The sequence below is a fragment of the Solea senegalensis genome, linkage group LG4 (assembly GCF_019176455.1).
Source record: "Solea senegalensis isolate Sse05_10M linkage group LG4, IFAPA_SoseM_1, whole genome shotgun sequence".
NCBI lineage: Eukaryota > Metazoa > Chordata > Actinopteri > Pleuronectiformes > Soleidae > Solea > Solea senegalensis.
In genome coordinates, this window is record NC_058024.1 from 4,825,781 (window position 1) to 4,839,501 (window position 13,721).

Below are 13,721 nucleotides of genomic sequence, written 5' to 3' on the forward strand. Positions count from 1 at the left end.
ACTGTACACAATAAATAAATAAACAACTGGGAGTCACACTCATCAAGTTGATTTGGGCATGGACATGGTCCAAAAGCAGATGGTAAATGAATATTTTGAAACTGTGTTTCCTTTCATATTCCGGATGGAGCTTGACTGTCTGATTTGTGCCAGCAACAACTGCATTTTAGTAATGCTGCCAGATATATTACAAGGAGGAAGTGGAGCAGAACAGCTCTCTGGCGGTGCAGTGTGGACATTATGCAAAAACCATAAGAGAGCATATTAGCTAGTCTATCGGCTCTCCTCAGAGATGCCGCCACCAAATTGTCTCAGAAGTCGCAGTGAGCTCCCACTGAGCCCAAGAATGGGTGAATTTAAATCAGGCTGACAGAGTAGCCTCCCTGACATTTCATATTGCTCTTCCCACTTCCCAAATAGGTCTTTTATTCCAAACATCCTAGTTAAACGAGTGTCAACACAGTATATCTCTTAGTCTGCGCTGCAATACCACATCCTTGATCACAAACAAACGGGCCTTGATGAAGATGCGTTAAATCTGGAGAAAAACGCCATAGTAGTTCATTGAAATTCGGTGTAATGTCCCCATAACACTTGACATGGGCACATCTCCGACAGAGCACAAGTCAGAACGGTTGGAGCAGCGATGTTGACGACAGCATATATTCCCAGTAATAGCCTTGATGTTTGTTTTTAAAGAGGCCGTGGCAGCGCATGCCATTATCGGGCTAATGATGTATGATTGTCATCTCACACATTGCAGAGTTAATTGGGCCTCTGTGATCATGCCTAATGGCTTTACTAGGGAATTATTGACACAATGATGTGGGCCGACGTGCTACAGGTAGGTGAATAAATAAATAAGCAAGCCCCCGCCACCCCCACCTCTTTCTCCCCAGACGCGAGGCTCGTCAATCTTAGCAACTGCCTCTAGAGCACCCTAGTCAGTTAACATTTTAGAAAATGGCTGCCCATTAATAATAAAGGCATATTAACATAAGTGAATTCTGCTGCGGTGTGGGATTCAGTGGAACAGTTATTAAAGTCCAATTTGGCCCCATTAATAATGCATCCACCTTTGACTTTCTGATATCCAGATTATGTGGTATTACTGTGGCTATACATTATTTATTAACCACTTTCAATTGGGGACCTTGATGACTTCTAATTGGTAGGTGGTGGTGCCATTAAGTTGTCCCTGATGAGACTTGTCAATCAAGATACATTCCCTCGACCTCAGTGTCCAACAAATTTTACACACACACACACACACACACACACACACGTGCATGCGTGCGTACACATAGAGAGAGCCAGGTGCCAACAGTGCCAACAGTGCCACTGTGCGGGACAGGGGCAAAGTGCTCCACCCCACAACCCTGCTGTGCCTCAGAGGTCTGACTCCTGTCCATCATAACTGTTTGAAGTGTTGCAAAGGGGAGGTTAAACGGCATGGGGCCTGCTGTTAGAAGAGCCATGGCTTTAAAAGTTAATGGCTCCTGTACTATGCTGAATGACACTGGAAGGATGAGCGATTGTCACTGCTGCGTCCTCTGGGGGCTTTTTTGTCAGTCACTCACACAGACAGACAGGCAGTGGCCCAGTCACAGCCATACAGCAACAGCCAGACACATACTGTATGTGCTCTATATGTATAATATACACAGGGGGGAAGAGCGTATACATACCAGACTGCATAATAGATATTTGTGCGCATGCAAACTCATCAGGCTGGAGAAAAAAAAAACTGATAAAAAGTGTGCCATAACTTTTTTTCTGAAGACACAACACAGTGACAGTGGATCCAGCTAAACTTTTGGCTATTGCAGTCACACTGAATAGCGCATGATTCTGTCCAGTATGTTGAAATTTCACCGCACGGTATATCAGCCCAAACTAATTTGAAACTGAATGACAATCACAAACTGACGGACATTCCTGCTGCACAGAAACGACCGAGTAACAGTTTGTGCACAGCAGAGCAAAGAGAAGAGGGAAGAAGAAGAAAAAAAAAAATGAGCGTAAATGAATTCTGCTCCCCTGAGTGCTGGCAAGAAATGGAATCAAGATAAAAAAAAAGGGGAGGAAGTGAGATATCTCGTTAAATACACTGGAATTGGATACACACAGCAGCACCACACAAGCCAACCCTCTCTCAACACACACATACGCACAGGTTTGTGCAGCTATTCTTCTTAGGACACGGCATTGACGTCCATTCATTTGGACGGACTCAGCAAAGTGTTATCCCGAACCTTTAACAATAACCAGTTAATGCCGAACCCTAACATTAACCTCAACACAATTCAAATCATAGCCCTAAACTTAACCATTCCCTCAAAAATGAGGACCTGCCTCATTAGGATCAGGTTTTGGTCTCCATGAGGACTACTGGTCCTGACAAGGTCAGTGTTTACGCTGTCCTTAAGAGGTAGCAAATACAGGCATACACATATCACAACCTTTTTACACAGAAGCCGGTTTAGGTTACGCTGTCCAAGTAAACTGAAGTGATGCACAAAAATGACACAGAAATGATTTACACACTAAAATATTTAGGGAGCTACCTTGGTTTTAGGATTGCTATTAAATCTAAACTCAACAAAGTAGATTTCCGTGCAAACAAGAGGGACCTCATGTTGAATCTGGCAAACACCACATCCCAAAAGCTGCAGTAGCACCAGCTGTTTGGTGTGTGTGTGTATGCGTGACTCAGTGATGCTCGGCTGTTCACGAAGATGGATACTGGTGCAAAGTGAACTTCAACTAGGATTTCAAGGCCACTTGGGTCACTTCATCCATTCTGGGTCTGTTTGCATATAATGCAAAAAGCAACTGCAGTCGTGGAAGAGAAGACCCAATCTTTGATTGAGTGTGAGGAACAATGGATGTTTTGAGCTTGTCTCACACAAATCAACATATTATTATACTGATTTGGGTGCAGTGGTGGCTCAGTGGTAGAGCGAGATGTCTTTCAACTGTAAGGTTCAGGTTTCGATTCACAGCCCCACTTGAGTCTTTGGGCAAGACATTGCTCCTGATGATTGAGAAGGATGAGTGATACAGAAAAGGGTGCCGCATACAGATTTGCTGTAGGAATGTGTAAGTGAATGAATGAGTGTGAATGGGTGAATGTCAAAACTGGTCATCAGTACGAGAACATCACTACATGAATAGAGAACACTTTCCATTGACTTACTTACATCTCTACATACATGCATATCAGCGTGGTCGTGTTAAAGGGTGACATTCATCTTCCTCTTCAGCTTTCTAGCAGACGCCTGAAGGTCCAAAACCGAACTGTTCATAATTTCCTCCACCTTGACTAAATCCCCAATGTATGATACTGTGGTGATGTTTTGGTAAATCAGAGTCTCTTTAATGATGGCAGGTTTGTAACCAAGAAGATTGAATGCTGTAATTAAATCAAAAGGTGCTTCAACGTAGTAATAGTTTAAGGATGTGCACACTTTTGCAACTATGTATTTTATTTTTTCTTTCTTTATTCCACAAACAGTTTGGATTAGTTTGTTTTTCTATAGAATTTTACAGTTCACGTGTCACATTACAGGGTTTGAAAAGGGTTCATTAAACAAAAAAAGCTGGCATTTTAACACGGGTGTGTACACATTTTATATCCACTGTATACCTATAGATGCCACATGATTGCTCTGGCTCATTGCAGCTATACATCAATGACGTAGCCTTATTGGTTTGGGAAAAACCGAATCAAACAGACGTCGATGGGGAAGTTGTGTTTTTTTTGATGAAAAACCAAAGAAAAAGCACATTTATGTTTACATTTCTAAATCGTTTTTTACGAGTTGTTTTCATATTCACTTTGCAAACATGTCTCCAAATACTTATTGGTTTGATTGATAGGCTGTAATCACTGTGCCTCAATCTCTAGCAGTGATTACAGCTTATCTATAAAACTGGAGGCAAGTTTACAGACCTATTCCGTGTTGGCAGACCTATGGCGTCTATGATTTTAAGTGCTTGTTGTGCGACTGGCATAAATTAGGACGTGGGGGTGATGGCAGCGATTTGCTGGTTTGAAATGGTTTAGGCACAGTACGTAACCTGTCTTACATCTGTTAGGAAAAGGTCGTGCTCCTCGGTGGCCTCCATAAAAGCCCATGTGGTGGAAATTCTATAGCAGCAAATGTCTTGCTGTCCTTGAAAAGACATTAGAATGTCCTCATAACCATCTGCAGAAAATCTTCCACTATTTGATGTGGAACTGTGCTCTGCTGCTTGGTGAATGCTTTGTTCCACACCACCAAAAACACTTCACCCTCCCACTGAGATTTTTTTCTGTCCAAACTAGTAGAAAAAGCTCAATTGATGCAAATGCAGTGTAATTGTATGGAAACTGAGACAGGATTGTCTGAGCAAACCAGTGTCCCAGGCTTCCCTTAGTCTTCCTGGAGCTTCCCCCTCAATTTCAAAGTTCCAGGACCTTCAGTCAATGAAATGCATCGTGACTGTTGAGTGTCATCACTTCTTTCACAATTTGACAAAAGACAAGCTGGAGGGAGAATTAAAGAGAGATGCACATGCCTCAGAATTAGTTAGTTTTGTCAGTTATGCTTCATTAAAATTGTTTAAGTCACAACGGCATGTTCAGAAATAAATTTATTCTTCTTATGTTACATAATTGACAAACAAAACACAATTGTTATTAGTATGGCGATAGTCATCTATTGTCATAACCTATAAGCAATATCATATATTCAATATTTGGTTTAAACCCTTATTTTAAGACGGTGTTGATACTATACAGTGCATTAATGAATGTATGAACTGTATGTATTTTGGGGGTGAGGGTTAAGAAAGATATTTAACTCTTGTCACATTAATGATGCACTTAGCATATTCATATATCTATGGTATGATTAATGACTGTTTTTCATGTTTAATTAATCATCAACTAATAGTTTGTTAAGGCCTTATGAGTGACATTATGGCAAAATGTTATCATTAATATTCATGTCCACTGAATATTCATGTCCATCCATGTCCATCAGTATGCCTGCTAGGTGCCAGTGGAAGGCCAGCACTTATAATTGGCAATCTTTTCCTGTTGGTTGACAGTACAGAAGAGTCATTTCCTTGCATTCAAATATGCGAGTCGCACAAAGCCGGCTTGTCAACTTTCCACTTCATTACAGGTCAAGCAATAGACTCATTTCTCTCAGGCGCGTCGCTCCCATAATTGTTTTCTACCTCTCCGTCCGTGGCCAATTTACATGTGCTTCCTTGCTAAGTGCAGAAGACACAGAGAATGGAAAGATGAAAACACACCTGCTTTTCACTTCCACTCAACATCCATTAACAACGCGACACATGGAATGCAAAAAGTAATATACTATGAATTTGGTTCCCCTTTCTGGAGCATTTGCTGGGAGGTAAATGATACAGTACGTTGAACGGAGCTGAGAAGTTGATAGGAAATGATGGTGTAGAACTGAGAAGAATGGGATAAAAGCAAGATGTGGAAAGGTATGAGCTGCATGCTGAAATACGTCGAGAAAGAAAGTGAAGCATTACGGTGAATAGAAATGAGATATGATTGCTGGAAAATGGAAGCAACGTGATTCATTCATTCGTTCGTTTTCTACCACTTTATCCACCAAATGAAGGCTGCGGGGGGGGGGAGCTGGAGTACACCCTGGACAGGTCGCCAGTCCATCGCAGTGCAAACATACAGAGATCAACAAACATTCACTCTCACAGTCACACCTGATCTGCCTGTGTTTTGGACTGTGGCAGGAAACTGGAGAACCCGTAGAGAACCAACAAGCACACATATGCAAACTCCACACACAGAGGCTCTCGGTCACACCGGGATTAGAAACCGGTGACCTTCTTGCTGTGAAACAACAACGCTTGCCACTGATTTTAATGGTGAAACTGTTGCAGACAGGAAGGCAGGAAAGGAGGAAAGGAGGCAGGAAAGGAGCAGTCGGAGGATCATTGGTGCACACATGTAAATCTGATGCCAATAAAGACAATGATCATTTATGCCGTTGTAATTTTCGTCAATATCAATGTAACAAAGGTTCAGTATACATTGATATCATGTTTATGCACAGTGCAAACACATTTTGAGATGTTGGATGTTGCACATGACTATTGTGGATGTTTTGCCTCAAAATCTGCAAAATGTTTCTGTGATTAACTATTTGTTTTCTGTTTCTTTAACTATCCGACATTTTATCACAAAATATTTTTTACCATGGTAATGTTTTTGGCCATATTGCCAAGCACTGACAACAAAATAAAAAAAAATTGTGTTCCTGTTATGGAGCCACGGGGCCAATCTCTCATTCATGTAATTTGCATGCAGCCACATACAAACATCAGCTGCTTTGTATATGCTGCTTATGCATATATGTTATTTTAGTTTCTTTGTAATATCTATATTTTTCTTGTGTATATTTATACTTTTTTTTTACAAAAGCATCTCTTTTCTACTTTATGCTGGCGTTTTTGAGTGGACAGCAAAGTAAGAATTTCATTGTACAGGGAAACGTGTTTCTTTACTGTGCATATGACAATAAACACTTTGAATTGAATTGAATTGAATTAATAGAGGCATTGAAAGCATGCAGGTGCACTGATACTGTGTTGAACTGATTTTAGAAACAAAATATTTCAACTGCTGGTCAAACCAAATGTTGCCCTGTAAAATGGGGAAATATGGCAACACAGTGTGACACAATTAAGGGCACACATATATATCAACTCCAAACCAAAACCACTATCCTGCAAAATGGAAAATGCCCCGAGTCCACCCACAGGCTGCCACTAGGAAACCCTACCCAGAGACAGCATTTGATTCATGGATTAGTACATTTTATACTTTATATTAACACTCCTGAAATCAAATTATTTGAAACTTGACTTGAAAACAAGACAAATAGAGGCAGTTAAAGTGGAGCGCACACACAAAAAAAGTAAAATCACAGGTTCACCTGCCCCCTGGCATATACCCATATTTCAAAATAACAACCCCATATTTGGTTCACACCAAGGCAGCAGCAGATCTGTGTGTCCTCAAGGCACCGCTGCTCTGAATTTGAAATAGCTGTGGAAAAAAATAAATAAAACCATGGGCAAACCTGATGTTTACCAAACTTTATTACATCTATCTATCAAGTCACTTCAGCAAAGTGCCACAGTGTGTCTGTGCTAAGGTAAATGACTATCACTTAGGAAACTAAAACACCTTTTATATGAATGATACAGTACTAGCACTGAGTTTCTTAGTGAACTATGTTGCAATATCATATTACTGTTAAAAATGCAACAAAAGAAACATCTTTGGCTGTGATATGAGTGTTATGGTGTGGTCACAACAATTAAGCAATTTGCTTAATTTGAACCCGAGCTGAAAATTAGCATGATCCAATGTTTCAAAAGTGAAATTCCCGTCCAGCTTCTACCGCCGAACTCTCCACATGAGGGTTGTGGGTTTTCGGAGCCAATCCCAGCTGGCATACAGGTGCACACAGGTGCACTCTGTACAGGTTGCGTTCAATTAACCTAACACCCAAGTCTGCATGTTCTTGGAATGTGGGAGGAAAACAGAATCCCTGGATAGAACCGAGACTACACAGCGAGAACATGCTCAATGGACCTCGGTCAAACTAGGACCTTCTCGCTGTGAGGCACTAATGCTATTCACTGTATCACCGTGTAGCACACTTCAGCGATATGAAAGCCCATGAGGCAGTTGGACTACCCAATGAGTGCTGAAACATGTGTTACTTTATTTGATGAACACATTAATGTACATTCATGTGTATTCACTGGTTATCGCACACCAGTAATGGGAGTAAACATCACTGATCGGCATCTCTCATCCTTAGGTCCCATCTATGTGTCTTGTCATGTTAATGCTCGTCAGACTGAGACTAATGATGACTCATGTGACTAATGGCGACTTTGTACCCAGACACATCCACATATTGTGAGTATTTTTTGAAATGTTCCAAACCTGCTGCCACCCTTGCTTTCCTAAAACTTCCCTCACAGTCATTTGCTGAATGGCTTCTTCACAGACTCTAATTTCTGATGAGGGTGAATGAACGCACTGCAGACGAGTGGGACGGTCAGATAGCTATGAAGAGGACACAATAACCAAAACCTAGCATTAAACCAAGTGTTTTACCCGTTTAGTTTGGTCAAAGTGACAAGTTTATGTTGTGTCAACAGACGATAACTTGATCATATGACTGTGCAAGGAGATTGTTGTCCTTTTTTATCTTTTAATCCATACCAGTTGTGTATTTTCATTCCCTTATCATAATCTTCTCTCTGAGATTTGTGCCTCAACATTTTGAAATGATGTTCACGATGCTTTTACAGGAGCCCTCTTGTATCATACGCTCTGTCTCTCTGCTTTTATCAATCTTCATCCATCCAAGAGGCATAGCGCTGTGATAATCGTGCCCCCTCACTTCTGTAAACCTCTCTCATCCTCTTTTCATCCCACACTCCTCCTTTGTGTCTCAAAAACCCCATTTCTTCGCGCCAACTGGCAGCGGCAAGCGAAGACAAGTTTCTCTTATGTCACCCTACGCACACACTGCACAATATTGCTAATTCACCTCAACAACAATTTAGTGCCCGTTACCATAAGTGAACGGCATGTTCCCAAACAGCCTCCATCTTGATTGGCACCGCAGTTACACGAAGGAATGTGCTGACAAACAGAATCAACAACAAACCTATCTAACAAATCTAATAGCACCACATGCATTTATGAACACTTTGACTAAATGGATGTAAAAATCTGAAAGAAAACAAAAAAAACACCTTGGTATATTTCTTCAGCGTTGAATGCTTTTAAAGTTCCTCTTTAAAAGCATTTTATCACTGACAAGCATGTGTGAGTCTCCTTTATTGCTGTTTAGCTGAAGAAAAATAAATTGATGGAAGCTTTTCATTTTCCAATTCACCTGACCACAAGGCTGTTTTTCTGGCTGTACTGCAGCGAGACCTTCACAAGGCTGGGATTTTAATTGCTTCTTTGCAGGGGGGCTCGTCTTGACAGTGTCTCACATCTTTTCTGTCGCGGAAGAAAAAAAAGAGAGAATTCTTGGAAACAGCGGCAAAGAAGGATTTCTCCCTATGCTTGATCTCCCCTGTGGAGTTTGTCAAACAAAAGAAGATCCTTTAATTTGGTCACAACAGGGGACAATCCACGATACTCGGCACGCACACACTCTGGCAAGAAAAGTCAGTGCTCCCCCTAATGTCCCAGATGAGTTGTTTGACCTCAAAAAGTTCACGAGCATGACTGTGAATACAGTGGCTTGTGCTCGACGGTGTCTTTGATGACAATGTCATCTCTTCTTTGTCTTTTTTTTTTACTTTTATGACACAAACATGTGTATTTCCTTTTTACGTTTTCTGATGAGCTGTGTATTTCACTGCAGCACAGAACGTCTCGAGTACTGTGGGATTTCAAATTTTCTCCTCACTGCTCGATTCACACCTGCTCTTTGGTCTTCAGTAAGTCTCCATGGGAACTGGCACACAGGAAATTGTTTCTCATAACCAGAGCATCTAAGGTGAGAGGGGCTTAAGATCTCGGGGGAGGGGAAGAAAAGGCTCGAAATAGTGCTGGGGGATTCAGAAGCTATACTGACAATCACAGTGATGCAACAATGTTGTGTATTTGGCAATTTCACCCTCAGACTGATGAGTTAAAGCCAAGATTAAAATTGCCATTTAGGAGAGTTTGAGATTTCAGGAGGCATGAGAACACACTGACAGCCATGTAATTAAATATGTATGTGTGTGTGTGTGTTGCCTCACAGTAGACTAGAAGGTCAAAGAGGTCACTGAGGTTCAACCTGGACCTTTCTGTGTGGAGTTTGGATGTTTGTATGTTCTTTCTTCCTCCCGCCGTCCAATGGTACACTGTTCTCTGTGAGAGAACAGTGTACCATCAGTGTCTCATGTGTACGTATAAATCTCTGTGTGAAGTAGATTTATCGCGCTCTCCTGTGGCCGTTTTTCTTCTTTAAAGTGGTCTAAGGTGCTTTAAGTGCCCAGCAGTGGCTGCTGCGCTGTGGGGAATTGGAGATCTCGGTGTCCCCGGGGGATCTTGATCCCTCTCTCATCCATCTCCAGGTGCACCTGTGCGCTGTCTTGTTCAAAGCTTCTCTCCGTCTGTACTGAGAGCCAAGTGCATCCCAGTTAGTCCAACTCTGACGTGCGCCTTTGCCATGTGTTGCTTGAAGGGCTGATATACAGTGGTGTTGACAGGAGTTTAATTGAAGGGGTTTTCAAGCTAAAATTGTAAATTGTATGGAATACTTCACAAAAGTGAAATCCGCATTGACACTGGTTAAAACTTGGGGAGACAACACACAGGGTGGCTTGGTTCCTGGCCTGATAATAGTCGTCAGCCAAAGCAGAACTGAAAGTGGTGTTATTATGAAATTTAAAAAAGCCACAATCCAAAGACTTCAAAGGCATGAAACCTCTGCATGCGTCCACTGGTTTAAGCCTTCGTCCTCCATTACACCGGCTGAAAGAAAGTCATGTGATCATAGATAGTGTACACGTGTGTTCATGCCATTTGACAATCTCACCAGATTCACAGGCAAATGATCTGTTCACTAAGATGTCCGAAGAAAACGCACATATCTGATTCATTCATGTGATTTATTCCAAGCCAAACCTATCTGACAATATCTGAATCCATGTGCTTTTTTTTCTCCTGCTTACACCTTCATGGTAATATCTATATTTTTGTCACATGGAAGGACATGATCTGGACTAAGTCACTTGTTTTTTTGAAGAAACTGCTCTTGTTGTTTTTTGATACTTCAACTATGGGTAATTCAAAAAAGCTAATTTGACTCATCATTACTTACTTTTGCCCACTGCTTCACTCCTGGTGTCTTTTTTTAGTTAGCATCCTCATCCAAAAACAAGGCACATAATTCCCATTTGGATACTATAGTATAAAGCTCTTTCTTTGCAAGTAAGCCTTATTGTTACAAATGAGCAATAAACCTGAGTGTATACCTGCTCAATGTCTTCCAACAACTACCATGACAACTAAATGTACCTTTGCTGTGCCAGTTCTTCCTGCATGCACTTACAGGATTCATTCAAGCTTAATTGTAAGAAAAGCATTTTGTGGTTCTGTATCTGTGTCACAGCCTTTCCTCTGAGCAAACAGCTGGAGATTTAAGATCCTAATGGCAGAAAAATCTATGGTTTTTCACTATAAATTCTCGTTTGATGCTGTCTTTGATGGACAATTTGCTTCAGATCCTGTTGATTCTTATGGGCTGAACTGCCAGGGGACTGAGCCTTTTGCCCATTCTGTCATCTCTGGCAATGAGCGTGAATGTCAGACATTATGCTTGATCAGCTATGACCACTATTTGCCCTCAGGGAGTGTTGATGAATACTTAAATCACATGCTTTGACTGAGGCTGCAGCTCCGTGCATCAGCTCCCCAAAATTTCTTTTTTTCTCTTCATCTCCGTCACTCTCACTTTTCATTTCTCCTTCCCCCTGTTTTCTCTCCGCTTTCTCTGTCTTCATCTAAGAATATGATTTGTCATGGTGTCTGAGGGAGGAGATAGGAAAAAAAAAAAAAAATGTTTACTTCGGGAAAAAAAATGTCTCTAACGTGTCTTAATGTATTCTTTTAAAAGAATTGACGCAGTGGCACGGAAAAAGATTAATTTATCACGCCATCAAGCACAGGAACAGCTGCAGAGAAAGATGGGTGTAAATTGCGAGTCGCTGACAATGCCTGTGTTACAGATGGATTTCTCTGTCTGCGTCTCATATTGAGATGCCGAGTGTATGAGAAAAGGGGAAGGGACGGATGGAAGAGGAAAGGGGTTAGTGGGAAAAAAGCTATTTTGTCAGCTCTCGTCCAAACTTTGTGATGGGGGTAATTTTGATCCATTAGCTCTCAGCTGCTCGCCTTTTCCCTCCATCTTTCTCACTTTCACAAAATGTGCCCCAGGGAGAAATATCTTTGGCCCTAATGGAATTTGTTTTCAATGCAAAATGTGCATGGCTACATATCTGTCGGATGCTTTCCCCTCCCACCATCCCATTTTGTTGTTTAAGTCGGTGTGAAATTGTATACAGGTGTGTGGATTTTTAACTGAATCTCCGTCTGCTCAGTCTTTATCCGTAGTTAAAAGTTTTATGCCAATTCCGTAGAAGTTTTAGGAATGGTGCCTGCAGTGAGACTGCCGAGAAAAGCCTGGAAGATGGGAAAGAGGCCAAAAAGCCACCCCCGCAAAACTGGGATTGTGAGACGGCAGTCTCAGGCAAGATCAAAGGGAAGAGGGGGAGAGAAGAGGCTGAAATGCTGGAGAGCCACCTTTAAAATCCTATCACTGGCTCAGCAAGCGTGGCAGTATTTAAGGTGATATTTGTAATATCTTTGTCCCTCAGCCCACACAATACGAAACAGAAGCAAATGCAGCCGCGACGCAAGTGTTTATTCAAATGTTTAATTCATGGAATTCTATTTTGGTTAAGGTGAGTTTTGTGCAGGGTGGAAGTGGGGTAAGTAAACCACAATGCAACTGTTGTGAACAACAAAATGGAAATCGTCACAGTAATACCATAGTCACAAGTACAGCCTCTTAGTGGTACATTACATGAGACGTGTGAAATACGGCATGTCAGTAGAGAATAAGGAATTGAAATGCTCTGTGCTTAATTGAATTACTGATGCCACTTATAACAATAGCTTTTGAACTCATCTGGCAACCCTGGTGGCAAATACAGTGAGCTGTAGCTGTGGTATAGGGGCAATGCTGTACATTCGTCAAACCTAAACAGCCTCGCTTCCCCTCTCAAAAATGTCTTGACAAGAGAAGAAAAGCAAGGGTCTGCATGGGACATGAGTTTGGATAATGTCGATGGCTGAAATCAGTTTGACGACAGATGCCGGTGACAGTTGCTGCTGCTTTCAATCGTGTTGCGGGAGAGTTTTGAATGTCTACAGGTATGAACACATCATAACACCATTTGTACATATAAGGCTCCTTGTTTATGCATTTTGGAAACTTCCTGGCAACCCATGGAAGCCTCCATTGAGGAAAGGAGGGACAATGCTCTTTGGTGTTTTGAATTATGATTGCAGAACCGATGTTGAATTAAAGTACACCGTTTTATGTACTTATATAGCCCCTCCAACTGGACTAAGATTGTTTTAAACGCCTTTTGGAGCCTCCTCAGAGTATGTCTGGCCCTCGAGCTCTTCTTCGCGCAGCTTCTCCAGGTTAAAGCTTCTTCATGTAGAAAAGATAATATGGCCTCAATCAAAGTGTACTCCTGGACCACAGCTCAGAGGTGCCGTCCTTCCTGTTGCACCTTCCTGGGTGAAGCAGGACCTCCATTAACTGAAAAAAACAGTTTTCTGAAAGAAGGATTACTCCACTGTCTATTGCTCCATCTGTCCTCCCACACAGCCTCTCCAGCTCGACAGACTGACCACCCGTGTGGCACACCACTCAGCCGCAGACCTGTGGACCTGTTCCTGAGATTTCTTCGCTTCAGATTAGAAATGCCAATTATGTCTTATCAAGACCGAGGGTCAATAAAATATTGAAGCAACAGTGTTTACTCCGATTAAGCCTCCAAGTGCCAGATAGAGATTATGGGACAGTTCAAATTCTGGTTTGGCCAGAAATAGGGGCACTGTTGAATTATGG